Source organism: Achroia grisella, unplaced genomic scaffold, assembly GCF_030625045.1.
Source record: "Achroia grisella isolate CSIRO2021 unplaced genomic scaffold, CSIRO_AGI_Agris_v1 utg1241, whole genome shotgun sequence".
Classification (NCBI taxonomy): Eukaryota; Metazoa; Arthropoda; class Insecta; order Lepidoptera; family Pyralidae; genus Achroia; species Achroia grisella.
The window spans coordinates 710149-734310 of NW_026712604.1; the positions used below are offsets into that span (position 1 = coordinate 710149).

Genomic DNA, 24162 nt, shown 5'->3' on the forward strand with positions numbered 1-24162 from the left:
AGTATGATGTTTTGATGTTTTAATATTCTGTCCAGATGCCGTAAACACGATACAGTTACGCATCTGTGGCGGAACATTGACCTTACGACGCGCAATCGGATATCAAAGTAGTATTAATAAACATTTTTGCTATACACTCCTATTGACATATGCGCAGGAGATGCAATGTAATAAAGCCTTTATGATGTAAGCAGTTGGATCACAATTTAAACAATGTCATAACATAAAAAATATTTTTATATTTACATATGTAAATATAAACAAAAAGCTATTTTTGTTTAATTGAACAGAATTACTTCAGTCACAATATTCTTGAATTACTACTTCTTTCGATTCTAAAGTTGGAGTTAAAAAGAAGAATAGTGAGAATATTTGCTAATTCTCTGAAATTGCTGGATGAACTTGCCATTCAATTTCTTCCAACTTCATTAGAAAATATTTTTTTTTTTAATCCGAACTTTAAAACGTATTCAGAGCTATTAAATTTTGCAAATATTTAAATAGAAAGCTCATACTGCAATAAATAATGCAACATGAGAAAAAAAGGCAATTTTTACTCTAAATATTATTAAGAATTATTTTATTTATAATTTTTTATTATTATTAAATAACTAACAATTAGAATTATCTCTACATTTTCTTACTAAAGTACTACTGGTTATAAATGTATTTCGTCTATATACTACTCGTAAAGCTGCAATAGAATATTAGGTACCGTTGTTAATTAAAAACCAATGTGTTCTACCAATTCTTGATGGTACTACGTGCTATTACGCAAAGCGTCTCGTCGCCGTCATCTGGCCGGATAGCCTTCAAGTCAGTTCCCCGCAGTCGGTGCGCCGGCGCACCTGCGCGCTTCCAACTCTCCACTCCGTACTCGAGTACTTTTGAAAGCGAGGTGTTGTGTTTTGTGATTGCTCTCTTGTGTTCTGGAACTATCTCTCTTTATTCTCTTAAAGGGATTCTTTTTGGATTAGTTCCCTACTTTGTGACGGATTTTCTGAACGCTTCCCGCGGTGAGTTCTGTTTAACTGACGGTTATGGCCGTTATTAACTCGTCAATAATATAGCAATATGTTTTAACGTTAGTCTGTATGCATGTTGTCATGTTGTTAGTTTTAATAATATCGACTATTGTTCATCAAAAGCAAGACTGAGGAACCTATTAATTTTAATTAATATTTTGCCACAATCTTTCAATAATAAATAACAAAAACAGATAAATAGATTTATTAAACGATTGTCTGTTATTTATATAGTTGTTAATTTTAGGTTAAATTTTTGAACCTTTTTCGACCGCGAAATTATCACGGACGGAGGTGTATGGAATTTCGCACACTTATAGTTCATATTTAAAATACTTTAAATCTATAAAGAACCTTACACACACTACCACGTGTTTGACACATACGCACAGATGTATAGTCTTTGGCAATATAACCTTAATATGTTCAACTTATAATTTAAATTAATTATGGTCCATTGAGCGATCACTAGTTTTAAATTCACCAATTAATTTACAACAATAAGACAAAAATGATAATATTTATCTGCCCTAATATGATTCTGTATATTAGATACTTAAATACAATATCTATTGTCTACCTGTATCTGTAGATTTTGAGATTTTATTGTTTTAAATCGTGATACTTACTGTATTTAATTCATTTTCAATTTTCATAATTTTTCTATGCAGCAACATCGTACTTGTAATATTGTAATACATATAATGAACTTATTACTTATTTACACAAGTGTTTCTTTACAGGTCTGAAGTGAGGTTACTTGACGAATTATGAACGTGGTGAGTATTGGAATATATTTATGAATTTATAAATATTCTCCCCCAAAATGAATATTTAATTCTTACAGTGTAAAAAATATTTGTTTTTTTAATATATCTGTACATACAAATAAAATTGGAATGTCTGTTTGTAATATTTAAATAACCGTTTTTTACTACAGGCATATGAATATACAAACACCAAAATAACATTTTTTACCATTTTTGTCTGTCTGTTTGTTTGTTCCTGCTAATCTCTGAAATGGCTGGACCGATTTTGACGAGACTTTAATAGGCAGGTAGCTGATGTAATAAAGAGTAACTTAGGCTAGTTTTATTTTAGAAAAATAAAGTTAAATTCCACGCGGACGAAGTCGCGGGAACAGCTACTAACTAAAAAAACATTAACGAGCAAGGACCCACCTGATTGAATGCGATGATGGTCGCCTATCACTATATCGTATAATTTCGCTGCCACATAATAATTATAATCTCTCAGGATAATCTACACAGCACCATCTAGTCCTAAGCTAAGTAGAGCTCGTGTTAAGGTTACTAAGAATAACTACTATTATAAATAGAGTAGAGAAATACTACTATAAATACTAACTAATATACGAAATAATATAAATACTTAATTTATTTGGTTTTAGATACATAACATACATAAAAACACGCAGACTGATACGAACAGTCATAGTCATGTCATATCAATGTTTATACCATGAACATCGGAAGTAAGCACGAGTTATAAACCGCTAGGTTACCAAGATTGTCAATCTCACCTCATCACCAACATATACCTTTTATTAAAGGATAACAGTGAAAACAGATAAAAAATACCTTGGCAATAGAAATAGGCGGGAGGGGAAGTGACACGTGGATGTCTTTGTGCAAAGTCTTGCTCAGTTAAATGATGGCAACATTCAATTCAGTTCTATAGTTTAGCAGATAATGTATACAAAAACGGATGAATAAAAAAACTTATTATTACTGTTCATCGTTATATTAAGAGAATTATAATTCGTGGTTTTTTTGTACACAAACATAATCCTTTAGTAACCTGTTTATTAAACACGTTTAATTTTATACTAGTTTCGATTAAGAATTTATTTATACTGTAATTTTGTTAAAATGTTCTTCTTAGCCGATTCCTCAAGGCTATGGTCGTCACTCGGAATGCACCTCCAAATCTCCAGGTATGTCTATTTTATGATAGGTGAATACCTGAATGTACATTTAATAGACAGCTATTTAATATTAACAAATAAATTAAGTATTTATATTATTTCGTATATTAGTTAGTATTTTTCTACTCTATTTATAATAGTAGTTATTCTTAGTAACCTTAACACGAGCTCTACTTAGCTTAGGACTAGACTAGACTACATTTAATAGACAGCTACTAAATGTACATTCAGAAATGCCTTGATGAATTTCACCCACATGAAATTTGTACCCTATGTGTTATACTCATGTATAAGCTCTATTACTCTAAAGTTTCCTCAAATTCCGTTCAGTAGTTTTTGCGTGAAAGATCCATCCATCCATCTATACAACCGTACTCCCAAACATTCGCGTTTATAAAGTTTAATTAAATCCTTAAAGAGCCGTTTCGCGACACATCTTATACTAGAATAGAATAGAAAATCATTTATTCAAATAAACTTAATTTAAGCACTTTTGAATAGTAATAAAATTTTTTTTTTATCTACGGCTCGTTCGGAAAGCTGTCTCATCACAAGAAGAACGAGCAACACTCTTGTGTGTTGCTCTTTTAAATAATCCTTATAAGTTTACATTTACAAGTCGAAACGTGTGAATACAAACTACCAACCAACACTAATTTATTTGTTTAAATATAAATATACTGATGTACTAATGTTAGAAATGTAGATCGAAATATTACACAATAAATTATTTATACGTGACAAATAAATATACGACCAGAGTGAAGGCTTAACAGGTATAATTCACGAGGTGCCCTAAATATTCAAGGATTACATGTACATTATATATGATGTATTGAAGTATATTGTGACAAGCCAACAACCAAAGTTTGTTTATAATATTATTAAAGAATATCTTATCAATGTTCCTTTTCAATTTCATTTTATAATACAAGTAATTCGTGACATACAATATCGTTACGGACATATTAACGATTTCCATCTAGGTGGTTGCATCATTATATATGCACTATCGTTAGCTGATAACATGATCACGATAGCACAACATTATTTTAACACGTCCTGTACACATAACTGATAACGAAACACGCTTTAATATTTATAGCACTAAAATTACTGGCAACATATCAAAATAAAAATATTTATTGATGTTGCCCTTATCAATAAATTATTGCTCTACCATATATCATATTAATATAAAAAAATAATTTAAAATCATAGATAACGCATATTTTATTTGTTATAAAATATTTTTAAAATCGATCTATTAACTTATTAAGATTATATGACAAAACTACCTGTACCCGCCAAAAATCCATTAAGTAGTTTTTGGGTGAAAGAGTAACAAACATTCTTCCATCCATACACGAACACTCAAAAACTTCATTTATAATATTAGAAAGATAGAAATGATTTTGTTAGTATTATTAATAATTCTGCTAAAAAAAAATAAAGTTATTTACCACTTATATTATTAGGCAAGTCCCTACAATGTCAGTTCGGCTACGGTTCCTTTTGACAAAAATGCATTGACATACGCTTGTGGTCACTCTGTTCTCCCTATTTGACGTAGAAAAAGAATCTTTATTTTAAGAATCATACGTACAAGCTCTTTTGAAAAGAATAAGAGCTGAGTTTCTATAGTCAGTTCCTCTTAGCTCGAAATCACTCTGAACTGACGGTAAATATGACAAATCATAAGAATCTGTAATGTGATAAATATGATACATGAATAAAGAGATTTTGATTTGATTTGATTTGGATTTCTACTAATTCTGGCACGTGGATATATTAACAACATATAAGAAAACAGAAAAAGCTCTCTAAGTGTTTCGGAGTTAGGTCAGAATATATATTGCCATTTTTTCAGCTTATCTCAAAGAAAAAAACAATTAAATTCCATTGACACGAAAATGCTGACCACACCGAAGGTCACCATCCATTCCTTTGTACAAAGACCCTTACGCCACGACCATACACTCTGAACAGCGTGTCTAATTTTGGCGTTTCTAATCTATATTTAATTGACAATACAATTTCAATACTAATATTACATTAAAATAATTTTGTTGAAAACTGAATACAAATCGAATTAATTTTAAACAACAACTATTCGTAAAATACCATATTCATCATCATGAAGAATGGCGGTCCTCCACCGTGCATTTTTTCCAAAATCTTTTACTTTAATTGCGTCTAGGCCGGTTTTACATGAATTTCATGTATTTCTCGTTTTACCTAAATTTAATCAGAAATTCATATAATATCATTAGAGTAAATTTATAATTGGGAAAGCGATCTTGCACGTTAAATAATAAATGTCATAAAAATTTACCACAATAAACGATCTTGCTTATTGTGGTAAATTTTGATGGCTATGACAAATTCACCACAAAGAATGATAGCTCTACGTAATGCGTTGATAAGTGACAAAAAATAATTATGGCAACCATTAGTACTGTACCTAGTTGTCTTTAGACAACTAGGTATTTCACTGAAGGTACAATGAAACATTTTAATGTTTCATTGTACCTTCAGTGAAATAATTAATGCAGAAATGTATCCGGATGAACTACACGCAGCCTCCCTAGTGGGTTCACCAATGTGGATTAACTGATCTGATATCTTATCATCCTCTACTGATCCATCCATCCAGCGTACACCATTAGCACGGCCAAGTGCACTATACCATGTGTTATACATACAAATAAAACCTAAAATTATAGCGATTACTTGCTCATAAAGTCAGCAATGATTGAGTTGCCTAGCAACGTTATCAACCACATTAAAACAGTATATATATACATTTCCGTCATTAGGTATACGAAACAATGCAATCGGGTCATGAATATACAATTGTACGAGCAGCCGATATAAATGTTGCATAAAATAATGGGTTATTATTTATGAAACAAGTATAATATTATCAGCAAACAAATTTCTGTGAATTGTTTCCAAAAAGGTTTTATATACTTGAATATTTGCACATCGATGAGACTTTTAAAATGTCCGCGTACATTTTTTTTATAATTTGGTTTCCTCATAATCGTAAGATAATCGTGCATGACTACAATCTATACTAATGAGTAAAGGTAAAGAGTTTGTTTATTTCAACGCACTAAACTCTGAATTTACTTTGGATTAGAAGAGTTTTACAAGGCTACTAAAAGACGAGGGAACTCCTAAGATCAGAGTCAGAAAGAAAAGTAGTAAGAATGAACGCTAAAGAAGCGGAGGACGGGTGATACGATATCATGTGGTCAGTGATGAAAGACCGCCATTTCTTTTAAATAAATAGCAGGTGAAACCACGGGGTGCTGTTCGTTAATAACATAAGCATAAAACTAATGCTTATGTATTTACAAGGGCTAATTAATTTATAAATAACATACAATGAATATCCTGCATTTAAAAATCTTCAACTCTCTATCTGGGTTTCTATAAATTTTCTAATATTAAATCATTTGATTCCTATCTATATTATGACTCTGAAGGGTTTGTTTTTTTTAGTAGAATGCCCTAATCTAAGACACTATTAGTTTAAATTGACGTATACTCTCAGTGTTAGCTAGCCCATTTATTGAAGGCTATAGGCTATCTAACATTACGCCATGACCAATAGGAGCGGAGCAGCAATATTAGTAAAACGAAGAATATTAGACGCAGACGAAGATGCACGGATGAGCTAGTCAATGAAACAGATATCTGACTCAATTTAGTTTATACTTCGATGATGTGAGCGTAGGTACCCAAGCGGTTATATCTAAATGAATACCTACATAAAACCCATTTTTCCTCCCATTCGACCGCAAACTCCGGGCCGGAGACATCGCTAGTCAAGTCACGATCGGAAAACCGCAGTTGGTTGAACTTGGACTGGTGTTACCAACATATTTAAGTAAACCCACAGTGGAATCTCGTAAAACTAGCACATTTTTGAACATTTAGAAATAAGGTAAATAATAAATTTATTGATACCACTAGAGTCAGTAAAACATGATTTTACAATACATGCTTATTTATTAAAAAATATTGGACATTTCTGCTAAAAAATAATACAACTTATTAGTTTAATTTCATAGGCATACTAATTTAGTAACAATTCTAAAATATTTTTTTTATTGGAAATATTTAAAAAGTTTAGGGAATACTAAATTACCTAAACTTTTTCAATTAATAAAATTATGTAAACACTGGTTGTGTATGAAAATGACGATACTTCCATACAAACTTTCATCTCCCCTTCCAACCTCTTATAACCCTTTTTCCGCATTAAAAAGTAGCTTATATCCTTTCTCAGGATCTATATATACTATATGTACCTATGTGTACCAAATTTCGTTGAAATCGGTTGACGTGATAGCGAGACAGAGTTTTTTTCGTATTTATAATATTAGTAGGTATTATAAATAAGATTAGTAGTAGTAGTTAGTAGAAGTTATTTTAATGGATATATAATTTATATCAGTTACTCTCAATTTTATCCATTCATCATGAGATAAAAGGTAGTCCATTTTCAAAGTTCATTTCAGTTCATTTCATTCTTTTCCAAGCACACTTAAAATTTATTTATCATCAGAAACAATTTTTCCACCAAGGGGTGGCAAATCCACGGTTACTGGTGGTAAAACTACTAAAGTGGCAATACTAGTGGACAGTCTGTGAATGCCAACCTGCGTTATGCCTCCATCTATAGCTAGGATGCCTGTCCAAAGCCAGCTGACGATACTATCTGATGAATGCAGTTCGCACGCACAAGAAATTGTACATGTTAAACATTCCACGTAGATACTTACCTCATGCCATTGAGCAAATAACTACGTTCCAAGAGTTGGAACTGCCCTTATGGGAACGAAACCTATATTGAATCTCTGTGCTTTATATATATAGATAAATTAATAGATTTAGCTTACTTAGACATTAATTCATTTTCATATCATGGAATAGCGCAATTTATGAGTTTAGATGCAAGCTGTAATTAGGACTGAGACAATTTCGCAGGTCCGCGTCCTCAGGATAAATAAATATATCTCAGGTCCCAAGTTAAGCTGAGCTTGTGTTATAGGTACTAGACAACTGACATAATACCCATATAAACAATCGTACTCATGAATACGAAATGTACAGTGCGCAAAATTAAAACCGCGATCATAGGAAGTAAAGCAGTACGCTAAACCGCTAGACCACAGAGGCAATGGTGTTCATAGTGTTTAATTTGATATTCATCAGTCAGAGTGCACATGATATTGCCACTACCAATAAAGGATTAATATTGTTAATAGTAGTGTTTACATTGAAACCAGTATTGATTTCCAATTGTTTTGTCATAATCTATACATATTAATTAAATTGAAGGTCTGATTGTAATATTGAAATAACCGTTTTTACTACATGCATATGAATATAAATACGGTAAATATACCAAAATAACATTTTTTTCAATTTTTGTCTGTCTGTTTGTTCCGGCTAATCTCTGAAATTGCTGGACCGATTTTGACTGGACTTTTTTTTGGTAGGTACATGATGTAATAAGGAGTAACTTAAACTACTTTTATTTTAGAAAATAAAGTTAATTAATAGTTTCATTGTTTTGTACTTACTGTCCTATGTTTATGTATGCGCAATAAAGAGTTATTATTATTATTATTATTAAATTCTACGCGGACGAAGTCGCGGATGCAGGTAGTGATGTATATAATTACACCAGTAATTACTGGTTGATTGTTTTGTGATTTTAAAATAACATTACATAATTGTCATTAGAAGAACTAGCATCTAAGATCGTAGATACTAGCGGCACTAATTTTAAAAAACTAATAATTAAATTAATAAGAAATGGTACTATTACATTAACGTTTAACGTTAACGTTACTCTTAAACTAGGCGGATTATATGGACAAATCCTGTTATGAATATAATAGAAAATTCTTTATTGAATTTAAAATAAACGTAAACTTAAACACTTTTAAATAGTCATATTATTGTTCAAATCTATCACTCATTCGGCAAGCTGTCTCATCACATGAAGAATGAACAAGAAACTTGCGTGTTGTTGTTTTAAACACTTGTTTTAAACTTAAATTTTGAAATTGTAATATGTGAATTCAAACTAGTAAATAAGAATACTAATTTATTACAGTCAAAATATTAAATACACAACCGACTAGTTGAGTAATTAAACAAGAGTATAATTAGTAAAACGGCGTTTTCGACAAACTCCACTCCCAGCTTCCCATACGACAAGCGAAAGCATTTCGTAAATGGATTGTGCCTTTAATCGAAGCAAGTTTTTTTTTATAAAAATAATTCCGATTGGCTATGGTTGCTATCGCCATACTTATTGTTACCGAGAAAGGCCAGAGAAATCATACTCCTATAAAGTTTCACGCAACAAGATCTGCGTGTTTTGATACCATGTTGGATTGTTTAATATTTACTCCATTACAAATTACTATTTACTCAATTACAAATTATATTATTACTAATTTGAAAAACCTAAAATTTACTTTTAAGTGTACAATAAGTTTTGTTTTGTTTTGTTTACAGCAATTGTATTGCACGCACTTTCTTCCAAAGCATAAGTGGCTATTAATAGTTTCTTATTGTTGCCAAATTAGCCAGTGTCATTAATCTATATAGAAAATATGAATAAAATAATAGAGATGTTTATTATTAACGTTACATTAGTAGCTTACTATTAATTTGTTCAAAAAGGTAAAGGTAGAGAACCCACGAACTTACAATACGTACATGTGAAATAACCTATGTACCATCCTGATAGTATAATCTTTTAATTAAAAATTGACATAAAATCATTGAATGTGTTTCTATTTTAAATATATTTCCTATTTGACAGAAGAGAAGAGGTTTCGGGATTTTCGAAATCAACGTATATGTGAAACAAATGTGATTAAAATAAAGATAAGGATGTACCACAAATAAGATCTTATATTCCTTTATTTAAATTACAGTTTGTGTAAATATAGAATATTCTGCACATATAGGTGTACATTCCTTGTCTTAATACTAACTACTTTCTCTATCCACCCAAAGGTAGTTTAGAAGAGATTGCTTAGTGATAAGAGCGTCTTTTGTATCAGTTAATGAGTCTTTACTATTTTAAGATTTTTCTTTGTATTTGGTACAATATATCCTAAAGGTACGTAAGGATTTCAAAACCTATAAGTCTGCCAACCAGTACTTTCCTTTACTGCAGTCAAATTAGCATTGTCTCATCATTAATTATTATATTATTGTAATATCAAGAATCCATTATGTCCGTATAGAAAGTGGTCTAACCAGTTGTATTAGGTTTGAAGTAGTGTTCAATTACGTATCTATTACCGAGATTTGTTTAGTTTTGAACAGAACTTTAGAAAGAGATTGTTAGTAATGAGGTGGTGTGTTGGAATTAATAAACCGTATCTACTTCATAGCGTGCAGCGCTATCCTCCTAGGATCTATCCTGGTGAATTTGCCGCAATGGGTAGACTATTATTTAAATTATGTTCCTTTCATCCTTCACGGGAGTTTTTGACAATTAATGAAATGCCTACCTGCACGCTATTCTCCTGGAAACTGTCCTGATGAATTTGCAGCAATGAGTTGACTGTTATTTGACTTATCTTCCTTTCATCCTTCACGGCAGTTTTTGTCAAGTAATGAACCGCCTACTGGACCTGCACGCTATTCTACTGGAAACTATCCTGGTGGATTTGACGCATTGAGTTGACTGTTATTTTAATTATCTTCCATTCATCCTTCAAGGCTGCATAAGATCTGCAATACTTCGTTATGGGGAGGGATTGTTAGCAATGGGGAGTAGTATCCCCATTGCTAGCAATGTGCCACGTGGTTTTCCTGGTGCTAAATTCCTGGCAAATTTGTCACGATGGGCTAACTGACCTGACCTCATACGCTTCTTATTATCCTCCACTGGTAAACAACAGCGTTGGAGCGGGCAGGTACTATTCTATTATCATCAACAAAAACATCTATACACGTAGTCAGGGCATTGCCACCCTTGGAAACTGGTTGGCTATCTAGAAAGTTCACTTCTATGTACAAACATCAGATTTACAGACTTCGAAAGCTTGCGATATTTAATCTAAAAAGCGTCTGCCACGCCCATATAAAAACCCCTAGTTTCGCCACTACAACATTATCAGTCACAAAAACGTTACATCCATCTACCATTAGTATATATATTATTATAAACGCGAAAATTTGTGAGTTAGGATGGATGTTTGTTACTCTTTCACACAAAAACTAACGAACGGATTTTGATGAAACTTTACAATTATATAGCTTATACATCAGAATAACATATAGTCTATAAATTTCACGCGCGTGAATCATATTAAATAATATTAAGTCGCCTGATTTAGCCTACCAGCCTCACAGTGAATCCATGGAATGCTAAGAAGTTTGTATCTCTCTCTAATTGTACTGCACTAGTGTACCATATTATTGATTTGCTCATTATTATTGTCTATTACTAGATAGATTTGAGCGTCGTAATAAAGTCATTAATAAAATCATTTGCCACTATCTTAATTACAATGTGTTAAATGAGACCAAGCTATGTTTTATTTTACTATATAACGTCTTTGTGGAATTAAACTTTTTTATTAAAATAAATAAATTTTCTGAAATAAAAATTGTCTAAGTTACTCCTTATAGCATTAGCTATCTATGAGTGAAAGTCCCATTAAAATCGTCCATCTGCTTCAAAGATTAGCAAGAACAAATGACACTAATATACATCATCTACTATTATATGCATTTAGTGAAAAACTGTACATCAGAAATTACAAACCAAACTCTTCAATTGTAAGGATTTTTTATTAATATTGTAACTCCTTATTATTAAATTTCTGTTAAAATTTTGTACTTATTTACCAAGACCTTTGTAACAGCGTCTAAATATTACAAGCCCTTTAATAATATTATCGTCATAAAAACGATTTTTTTCTATTTATTTTCTTCAGGCTAAATAATATTTATAGAACAATATTGGCCCATTTTATAAGCTGTTAAATTACAAAATTAATAATAGGCATGACTACTTATTCGTCTGGAATGGCAACACAGGTGGTATCACGTAACGTGATCTTCATGTCAGATGTGCTGTCAGTTTGTTTATCATATAAAATCGCTCTGAATCAATATAGTATCTTTTCATCACCATTGACTGATCCGCTGAAACGGAAGTACCGTTCACTTTCGACGCCATTACACCATCTTTGTTATGAATTTGTGATTGATGTTGACATGCGCATGCGCAGATGGCGTCGTACGGAAACTGATTTATTGTGCCCGTGAATTGGCGATTACTTAGATATTTGACAGCCTTATCTAGATTGTATGCGTGTTGGATGCATAGTGAAAGCACATTCTTTAAACATCTGGTAGAAGTTCACGAGGTTATATATATAAAATATATGTGAATATGTTGTTAATTTATATAAGTGTATTATTATTATTTATTTCAGGCTACTATGGCCCATATTGAAAATACCTTATAGATTTTATACATATATAGGTAATAATAATATAAATAAATATAAATCGTCTCTGTGATTACGGCACTGACGACGGCAATCTGCCACAGTAGCGCAGATACACCTTCATCTACAGCTCTTCGGCCAGTACCAGTCCATGTTAGTGGGGACCTAGGTCACGGTATAACAAAATTATTTGTATGCAGCTTGTAGTTAGTTCGCAATTTATAATCAATTTTGCTATTTGGTAGTTTCTATTGACCCAAAATTCTTAAAAATGTAATTCTGAACAACATTTATTTAAAAGAGCAACACACACGTTTCTCGTTCATTCTTCTTGTTATATTTTGCGTTCCGAATTAGTGGTAGAATCAAAGAATATGACTATTCAAAAGTGCTTGTATTAAGTTTATTTGAATAAACATTATTTCTACTTCTAATCAAAGGGTATTTATTGTGTAATGTCGCTGCCATTGATAGCAAATATGTTCATGGCTCATATAAAGGACACACCCTAAATATCATAAAATACATTCTGACATTCTTGGCACTCTTTACGAGTTACAATTCCTAAGGACTATAGTATGTCTCTATAATTTGTATCAATTTCTTACTATTGAAAACCGAAAAAGCTTCTCTTGTTAGAAACAGACTGATGTAGTCAAACAAAGTCATACTATGGCATGAAATACCAATAATAAGTCGGTTTTGGTGAATAGGCATATGTAACAAGATATATTTACTAAAACCAACTGAAAGATATTAGTAATTTGTGGCGCTTGAAATATATGCTCTACTGATTTCAAACTCGGTCCATTTTGCTACTCACTAAACATTAATTAAACTAAAATTGGTATGTCCTACTAACTGCTTTTAATTAAAAACTAAGTATTAAAATCAGTTTACAAACTATTATTTTTATTGTTAACCGGGTCTTAACATGATTTTTTTTTTAAATAAGGGCATTTATTTACTCGACGTATCGATTAGGTGGCACTGGCCGTGGTTATAAGCTGATTGGAGTAACATAACGAACGGAGGTAAATACCTTTATTTACCTCAAAATTATTCGTTTTAAACCCGGTTAAGAATTAATAAATATGTATTAAACAAAGTTTACTATAACATTTTACAAACGTCAATAATCCTCACATTCGCACTGCAAATACATTTAATGTATTTGCAGTGAATGTGAGGAAGAAATAATAATTACAAAACATTATATCATAAAATCGAAAATTATAAAACAGACCTATTGAAGATTTCGTCCAGACGTTCTGCGCATGCATTACATTAGCAAGGAAAGTTTGTATTCCAACAGTTCCGGCCAACAGTTATTATACACAGAGATTTATTGATTTAGTCAGACTTATGTAAGAACATTTGTGTGAACAAAGTGAAAATTACTAAAAGGATGAGTCACTTTTAGTGTATTTATAAAATTTGAATATTGTTGAAGTACAAGCATGTGCCAAACTGCAAATTAAGTTTCTCCAATTTTGGTAATTCTCTAGTTATGTTAGAATACATCATGTGATATAAAACTTTAAACATATTTTTCATAGCAGTCATATCACAAAAAGAACGTGCAAGAAATTTGCGTGTGGCTATTTTAAATAATTTAGTTGTAACTTTACATTTTTTAGCTGAAATATGAGAATACAAACTACAAACTAGTACCAGTTTAGTAACTAAATAACAGTAAAACAGTCGTAGTAATTAGAGCAGACCAGTCCCCATAAGCAGCTTGTGTTATGGGTAAGTACTTGACAACTGATAAAAATACTTATATACATTTTCTTTTGTAAATACATATATACAAATAGAAAACACCCAGACCAATACAAACAATGATACTCATGAATACAACATAAAACCGCTGGTATATTAAACAGCTAGACCCCGAGGCCGTCACATATTTAAAAAAGCAAAATAAATTCAGATTTTCTACACCAATTAAATTGTTTTTACGGACATAAACGTAATATTTATTTGAACTCTCGATGCGACTAACCTAATGTGCGATTCACTAATATTAAAAGCTTTTAGATCATCTCTTTTTCATTATGATATGCATATACCGTGCTATTATTTTGTATTTTCATTGCAAACAATTACTTAATAAAGATGACTACTCTGACTGAAGATATAACGTAAATCATTTAGAAATTAGATTAGATTTTATATTGTAGTATGACTCTAGTTGTTAAAAGAGGCTTCGTTTGCTTTTTTTTTTAAATAAATTATAGCCCATCCTCATTTGAAATCCGTTTAGCCGTCTAGTTGTGAAAGTTAACAAACAGAGAAAGACACAATATCGTGTATAAAGTATTTGTTTGTTAATGTTGAGTTAGTTTTCTTTTTACAATGTTAGTATGAATTAAAGAGAGCATTTTGCTCTCTCTTATACAGTGGTACCACTGAAAACCAGCGTCATGTTTGACGCCCTAGTTAGCCTAGCAGTTTAGCACACCGCTTTACGTCCGATAGTCGCGAGTTCATTCCTCGCACGGTCCTTTATTCTTGAGTATGATAGTTAGTATCGGTCTGGATGTTTTCTATATATATTGTGTACGTATTTACAAAGAAAGTTGGCCATCCCATAATGCTGAGTGGTACCATTTTTTAACTTGGTATATTTTATTTATATTAATAATCATATGTATACATTATGTTGCTTAATTTTGAATAAGCACTGTTCTGTAGTCAGGGTCTACCTGGCTCTTAAAATACTATCTTATTAATAATCTTTCGTCGTTAAGAAACGTCACTGTTCTCAGATCCGTATACACCGTGATATGTTCGTCGATCACAGTTGACCTCAGAAACTGCTTTTGCAATACTCTGAATCACAAGACACGTTCGTCCAACACTGTAGGTCAGCAGAAATTCCAGTGAAAGTTGTCAATGGAAATTCAATCTTTATGTGTACGAACAAGATACATATTGCCGAACGAGTTGTCTATTTCATTCATACGAAAATGGAAGAAATGAATGATTCATTGTTTGTGTAACATTGGCCGAGTTAGTTTTGATACATTGATCGTAGTGAATATAGATTTTCAATCTCATGGTCTGATCGTTCATTGCTATTGCCTATATTTATTCTTTTGTCTATTGATGGAATGTTCTTATGATTCATTTATAAGTAGCTAATAACTAAATATATTTTTTATAGAAAATGTAATAAAAAATAAAAAAGATTTTATTTTTTTGTTTGTAATGTATAAATACAAAAAAATACTTAGTTGATAGGTTATTTTCATCCCTTATAAACTGCAACATTATTACTAATGATGTTATTTGTGTTAATACTAATGGGCTATATATATATATTTTAATTAGATATTGTAAAATAAAAATAATTTCAAAATTAATAAAAATAGTAACTTTATGTATATTAAATTAAAGTAAAAAGAAACAGCAAATAAGTAACCGTACCTCTAATCATTATTAATACATCAGGACAATTCGTCATCTTATCCTAAGCTAAGCAGAGCTTGTGTTATGGGTACTAGACAACTAATATAAATACATTTTTTTTGAATACGTACATAACATAGACGACACTCGGACCTATACAAATAATCATGAACAAATATTTGTGCCAGAAATCGAACCTGCGACCATCCTACTAAATGTGTGCTAAACCACTAGTCCACCGAGGCCTCGTCTTTTGATTTATTTCCTCCGATCAATGTTGCCACCCACTACACAGCTCTGAAATGTGATCGGTTTACAAAATGTAGGAGTTACTTAGACTTACTTATTGTTCATAAATCAATTTCTTAAGGCTCGTTCATCATTTAGCAAATTAAGTATACATTAATATACGACATTTCAAACGAGTAAGTACCCCTACGAACGATCTCTCATTCGATGAATCTACCGCCCAATTCAAACGTAAATCGAAGTTACGACTGCCTGAGCTGAGGTTCGAATCCCTAGTCGTGCCCTCAGACTAAAGACACATCCGTCAACGAGAGTTAGCGTTCCAGCGCTCAATAAATCCTCCCTAGAGTTTGGACTGCCATAGTTCGGTGAAGCTGTAAAGACCAAATGCGACCAACAGCATTACATTAGTAAAAAAAAAAACGAATAAGTGTACTACAACCGTTTTACTACCGTCATATGCCGCGTACATTTACTTGTTTTATTTTTGTTACTGTATTTGTGAATTGTTTTATTTTGATATGTATTTAGAATGCAAATAAATTATTTTTCATTATATGTATATATCTGACGATGAGTTCAAAAAGTTTGTTTCAGTCAAGACACGACTCTTGTTTTTATCCTCATTCAACTATTGAGAAAAGATATCATTGTTAGATAATATTATCGCAATAGAAACGAACACAAGCATTTTTAGAATTTATATCTGTTTTGCGCACTAATCTCAGAAACTGTTTAGCCCATTTGCATGTGGTTTTCACAAATGTATTGTGGTAAACTTAACGTAATATTTTATATGTGTGTTATCAAATCGGCGTACAAATAAAAAAGCTATACGAATATAAAGTAGCGGTCTCAGTTGTTATATATGCTCTCAAAATAAGCACACGTAGACAAGCATAAATATACGTTTTATTCTTATTTTATTTATTTAGAAACTAACGGCGGACATAATATTTTAAAACTGATATCGCACAATCCAATAGTGTAAGTTAATAATAGGTTTAGGACAAAAACAATTATAATAATAATAAAATATACGTACAAATAAACCCGGGATACCTACTAGGAATACAGTTCTATATTTCAGGGATGACATTCCAGCCCAATATCCTTAACTTGTATTACAGTACCGGATAAAACAATAACTTAAAATTAGAAATGAACAGTCACAAAAGCGAGACAAAACAATGTATATTTTTGTTCCTCACATGTAGATAGAACGACAAACATTGTCCTTTGTTCAGAAATTATACACTAATTGCTTACAATAAGCATTTATTACTTATTTCAGTTCGTTACATACTTTGTTCAGTCTTTCTTCTTTTGCCTGGCCCTGGTCCCATTTATTTGGGGTCGGCCCGTCTGGTCAGTCTTCGCCAGGACGTTCTGTCCTGGGTTGTCTAGGATGTTATTTTGGCGCTTTTTATATCCCTCTCAATAACGGACATCCATGTGAGACGGGGTCTGCCGCGTCTTCTGGGCTGGGTACTTATAGGTAGGACTGTTGTTGTACTAGGGTAGCACTGTTCTTGTCATGTGGTCTGATGGTCGCCGCATGACATGATCGTACCACCTTAGGCGGCTCTCTAAAATCTTTTCCTGTATGGGAGTCACCTTAAAACTACCTCGAACGTGGATGTTTTTGATGTGATCCACCATTGTTATGCCACCAGCCCATCTTAGCATTCTCATTTCTGCGACATTGAGTTTCTGCTCTTGGTGCTTTTTCAGCGCCCAGCATTCAGAGCCGTACGTCATGGCCGCACGCACTGCCGCTTACATACTTTGTTCAGTAATATTTCTTTTTTTTATATCATCATATTTGCTAACTATTAATAGTTTTAATATCATATATAAAACTGTTAACATGATCTATTTTCTAACAACATTAAATCAGCGAGACATCATATAAAGAGGTCCTTCTTTAACTCCTAATATTTAAATGTGGACCATTGTCTATGTATATACATAAAGCAATTAATATTCTATTTTCTATTAATGTAATCTCAATTTGTGTGGATAAGTTCTTTATTTATATCAGAAATATTACGAACAAAGTACTATAAACAAATATATATGTATGTGTAAGAAAATTATACATAAGAAGAAAAGAAAAACACAATACACTTTGACTTACACATAAAATGAAAACATAAAACAAAGTCAAAAAAAATATATTAGGCGCCACAGGGATACGAAAGGTTGTCTTTATGTGTAAAGATGTCGAATTACATTACTATTCTCTTGCTGTTGATATTGGTGAAATTAGTTCGTTTATAAATTCGTTTCATATATTATTTCTACATATGTTGACTATAGCCCTTGTTTTTCTGTAATAATTAATTAAGTATACTATTACTATTCACGTAATAGTACGTAAGATCGTTACACATAACACTTAGAAGCGTGGGACATTCCCAGCTCCCTTCAGTTTTGTATTGAAACGGAGTTTATGAGTACGTTTTGTTTTCAATTACATACAAATGTTATTGTGCCTTATTCACATAATTCTATGGTTCCATTTTATGGAGCATTATCTGATGTAGTTTATAAATAGATTAATTGTCGCGCATCTTTGATATTACGCTTCGTGTAAACTGCGCGTTTGTTTATCAGATCAAGTATCTCATTTGCTCAGAGAAATTCAAAATTCATTAAATAATAATAACGTAGGACAAATCACATAGCGCTATCTAATCTAAAGTCTAATCTTGTATGTTTTTTTTTCTAAATACATACATAATATATACAAGAAACACCTATACCAATACAAACAATCATACTTATGAATACAAATATTTGTACTGTTTGAGAAATTGAGCCCGCAACCATCAGAAGTAAAGCGGTGTGCTAAACTGCTAGACCACCGAGACTGTCACATTAATGACAAGCAAAAATAATTAATATGATGTATATTACAATTTAAAATACACTCTACGTGTACAAAAACATAAGAGAGTGGGATTTCTTTCCATGAAAGTTTGGTTTTAATCAGTCTACAATATTTTCAATCATTCAAATAAGAACTAGCAATAATTCACCAATATATAGTTTTTAATAGCTAATTCTATACTTTTAACTATTAACTTTAAAATGTTACAAATAAAGAAACATTAAATTATGTAAAAACTATTGAAACAAAAATTTCTATTTCGGACTAAACTCACTAATTAACTAAATTACTAAACGGGTCCGAGTACCATTAAAGGCTATTGTGTATAAACAGTACATCTATTTTCTACCTACTGCATGTGAAGCATTAAGTACAACTTGCTTTTGACCTACTGCATATGAAGCATTAGGCACAACTCTTTTTTTGACCTCCTGCTTATGAAGCATTCAGTACAACTCGCTTCTGAACTGCTGCATATGAAGCACTAGCTGCGCGCCGCGACTTCGTCCGCGTAAAATGATTTCCATATAACTTTTCATCGCCCCTTTCAACCCCTTGCAAATCTTTTTTCGCATTAAAAAGTAGCCTATGTCCTTTGTCAGCATCTAGACTGTGTACTGAATTTCATTTACATCGGTTCAATAGTTTCGGCGTGAAAGCGAGACAGACAGACAGAGTTACTTTCGCATTTATAATATTAGTAACGATTATTTGCAACTCTTTTTTTGACCTACTGCGTTTGAAACATTAAGTATAACTCTTTTTTGACCTAATGCATATGAAACGTTAGGTACTACTCTTCGACCTACAGCTTATGAAGCCGTTGCACACAATGAGTCGCACAGTCCCACGTGCGAACAATACGAATTCTATGTAAAACATATGTCATACAGAAGTTTATAAAACAATGCTCCTTTCGCTTCCTACACGTCACCCGCAAAACACAGTAACAAGCAATGAAACAGTGTTATGTGATCGGCGAATGTTTTACTGTGGAATTATCTGTCGCTTTGTTCCGTATATAACTTCCTACTTGTTAATGAGGTACCAAAGGTTTTGTAACATATCACAACATAAAATTTGATGGAACTGTAATATCGAGAAATGAGTTTTCTTTATGGTAATAAGATAGCCTCACTGCGATAGCCGTAAAATAGCGAACTAACAACTGCAACTGACTAGTTACGTTTTGTCTATTATCTTTTATATCTATAAACTAGCTGTAACCCGCGACTTCGTTTGTAGGATTTTTTTTAATAAATAAAAGTATGCTAACTTACTCGTTATAACATTTACTATTTGCGAGGGAAAATCCCATCAAAATCGCTCCAGCCGTGTCAGAGACTAGCAAGAACAAACAGACATAGTTACAATTTTTATTTAATTAATAATGTGAAATTGTTTCTGTTAATTTGAAATTCAAAACAGACATTTTAAATTTCATTTATTTGAATGGATTACACCTTATATTGTTGACAATGACCGGTTTATAAAAATTATAATAATATATGTATATAATAATTATTCTCTTGTTTCAGATTCATCTTTCGCTTGTCCAGTAACTCAAACCAGGTAAGAACCAGTATTCATATTCTCGGACATGATTCATTTCTGTTTTTTTTTTCATTGAACATTGCTAATTTCCTTGAAATATTTGGAATGCCAGAGCAAATCTAAATGCCAAATTATGTTAAAATTAATTTTATTTACTTACTTCAAACTCACACATCATAACTTCCAACACTCTTACATAGTAATAATTATATAATATCTCAAGACAATTGACACAGCGCCATGTAGTCCCAAGCTAAGCAGAGCGTCATGGGTACAAGACAACCGATATAAATACATAGATTTATTTTTTGTAAATACATACATATTAGGTATAAATAGAAAACACACTGACCGATACAAACAATCATCCTCTTGAATACAAATATTTGTAAAAATGTTACGGGCGAGGAATCGAATCCACGACCATCGGAAGTAAGAAAAAATTGTAGAGTAAAGTGTGAGACCACGTGATCTTGCACTGAATCTGTCCTCTAACTTTGATTTTAAATTGTAGCCTTAAATCTAATACCATATTTGCGAAACCGGTTAGTCTAGTCGGCGCGGGGTTCATCGGCGCTCTTGTCAAATAGTGGTTGGTTACTACACACAAAGCCAAACCTGATTTTCTACTATATATGAATACATACGAATTCGTACCTTATTTTAATGTCCCTAAATCATATTATCATAGTAGAGTGTATCACGAAGAGACAAAACGAAATATTATAAATATCATTTATTATACCTATGTATAGAATGATAAATATATGTATGTATTTATATACATAAACAAGTATTTCGTAAGTGTATATATTTATCATTTGTATAGTTAATATATATTATGATAATTTCATTTGATACTTAAATAGTAATAGTAGTTTTTAATAAAAGCAAGAATTGTAAGCAGTACTTGATTGCGAATCCAAAATCGCTTTCTTCCAATAAGTCAGTCAAAACTAAAATGTTTGCTATATTATAGTTTTGACTGACAGAATCATTTCTAGTTTAGAGATGGGTATAATATTTACTCAGATAAATTTAGTATCAACACTTTTGAATAGTCATATTTTTTGATGGTAACATTCATTCGAAAACTTAAACTGCAAACTCATCATAAGAAGAAGGAGTAAGACACTTGCGTGTTGCTCTTTTAAATTCATGCTGTTCATCATTACCTTTTTAAGCATCAAAGTTGATATAAACATGTAAATAATTACTTGAGTAACAAAATAAATCAGTCATACATATCAGAGCAGACCAGTTCATGAAACAACAATGAAATTCCATGATGCACAAACTTCACTCTTTCGACGTACATCGTTAAATTACTGTAAAAAACTGCAAGTCCAAATGTGGTCAGAATTATAACCGGTACTATAAAAAACCATCAACTTTTACCAATACAGAAATGTCGGCATGCGTATTAAGAAAGATCTTCATAAAATTGCATGATGTCCCCCTCAATTAAATGGCTGGGCTGTAAATGTCAAAGAAAATCATGGTCGACGGCCACGTAGAAAATATTAATGTGCATATTACCTGCATAAGTGCACACCTGTCTTATTATGTAATCTATGAAATTATACCAATTTTTTATTATATAATAATACTAGCTACCAGCCACGGCTTCGCACGGGTGTACATACGTTATAAATCGTTCTCTTGAATCTATCTATCTGTTGCGTAGTTTAACAGATCTAAGCGAACAGACAGCGGAAACGACTTAATTTTATACTATGTAAAGATTAAAGAATAATATCATGTTATAGTTAATATTTCGTGTTTCAATACTACCATTGATATGCTACGTCACAAAATAGAAAAAAAAGAAAAATGTACTTATATGGCGCATACAAGCCACAAACACAACATCTGATATATTTACAAGACAGACATCTGATTCTATACATATAAATAAAATGGGAGTGTCTGTTTGTAATACAGAAATAACCGGATTTTACTACATGCATATGAATATAAATACAGCACATAAACCAAAAAAAACATTATTTCAATTTTTGTCTGTCTGTTTGCTCTGGCTAACCTCTGAAATGGCTGGATCGATTTTAAAGGGACTTTTATTGGCAAATAGCTGATGAATTAAGGAGTAATTTAGGCTACTTTAATTTTAGAAAAAATCTTTTATCTTATAAAAATAAAGTAAAGTTACAAAAATCCACGCGTATGACGTCGCCGGTACAGCTAGTTATAAATACAGATGCGACCACATTGGTTTGGACCATTATGTCTAGGCTGTAATGCCCAAATCTAGGACCCATCGTATGGGTCGATAAACTCGCGCATGTGACGTAATTTAAGGAAGTATTATATGTATCAATTAATTATATGTTTTGCTAAGTTGCATGATTCATTTGACAACAATAATTATAATTAATATATTAGTATACATTTATTTGCCTCAACTATAAGATTATTTTAAAATTACGTGTAACCTATATAATTTTTATTGTATTAGTTTGTTACTGAATATCGGCATCTATGTACTTATAATATAGTACATCATACGAGCGATAAAATAATATATTTCAAGCGCAGTTTAGTTTACTTGAAATATGGTTTTTAGACTGTCTACTCACGTTATAATTTAATTTATACGCGCATATAACACCATCTATTATTTTAATCATAAATGTATCAGCTTTCTTTATTATAACCACATTTAAGAATTTCATACCAATTCCTCTAGCTGTTTTTACGTGAAACCTTAACTATGCGTTGAGATCTTACGTAGAAACAGAGGAGGGCAAGTGATTGTTAGTAATGAGGAATTGCCCACATCGGGTTAACTTTCACGCGGTTCTGGAACCATTGTGGTTTCCAGAGGGAACCGCTCTTCATGCTCTTCTTCTCGTCCTTAGTGCCCCGACACCGCATCCATGTCAGGCGGGTGCACCATTCCCTTTTATAATCCCCGAAAATAAAGCTTTTATCTCGTCACCATTTTGTTATATAGTTTATTATTATAAACTTTATTGGCCAATAAAACACTTTTACATTTAATACACATTACGGCGAACCACACACTAGACATGCAAGCCTGTATCGTGTTCAGAGGATATCATTAGACAGAATTGATATGTTAGGTGCTCGGCTAACTTTAATGAAATAACTTAACAATATCATGCAACACTTAGTATAATGAGGTTATATTACAAAAGTATATATATAATAAATACATATCTATAAATAATAATAAATATAAAATATATTAATACATACAATAGATATACACATATTAATTACTACTGACGCTTTATGAAATTATGAATATGTGAAAATCAACCAAGGGACTGATGGATCATTTATTTAAATCAATCATTCAATCGATTCATTGAATCTATTTGTAAGGTTACGCAATACATATTTGGTATTATAAACCATGTAACGTCGTAAAACTGTTGAATAATATTTAACTTTTTTTTCATTAAATAGTTACCAGAGAAAGTAGTTTGGTGTAGTTTATTTAGGGTGGCTAGATAGTTGATCAGCTGGTGTTGTTTATAGTTAATAATATGTTATATTCAGTCATAATAAAAAGTAATA

The 24162-nt window shown here is 31.7% G+C and overlaps 1 long non-coding RNA gene across 1 annotated transcript; it reads left to right on the plus strand.

The window, feature by feature from the left end:
• Nucleotides 1–836: 836 nt before the first annotated feature.
• Nucleotides 837–20619, plus strand: LOC131854625 (uncharacterized). Its single transcript, XR_009358063.1, has 3 exons — nt 837–1016; nt 1769–1804; nt 20583–20619. It is a non-coding gene; the product is annotated as an uncharacterized LOC131854625 (long non-coding RNA).
• The last annotated feature ends 3543 nt before the right edge of the window (nt 20620–24162 follow it).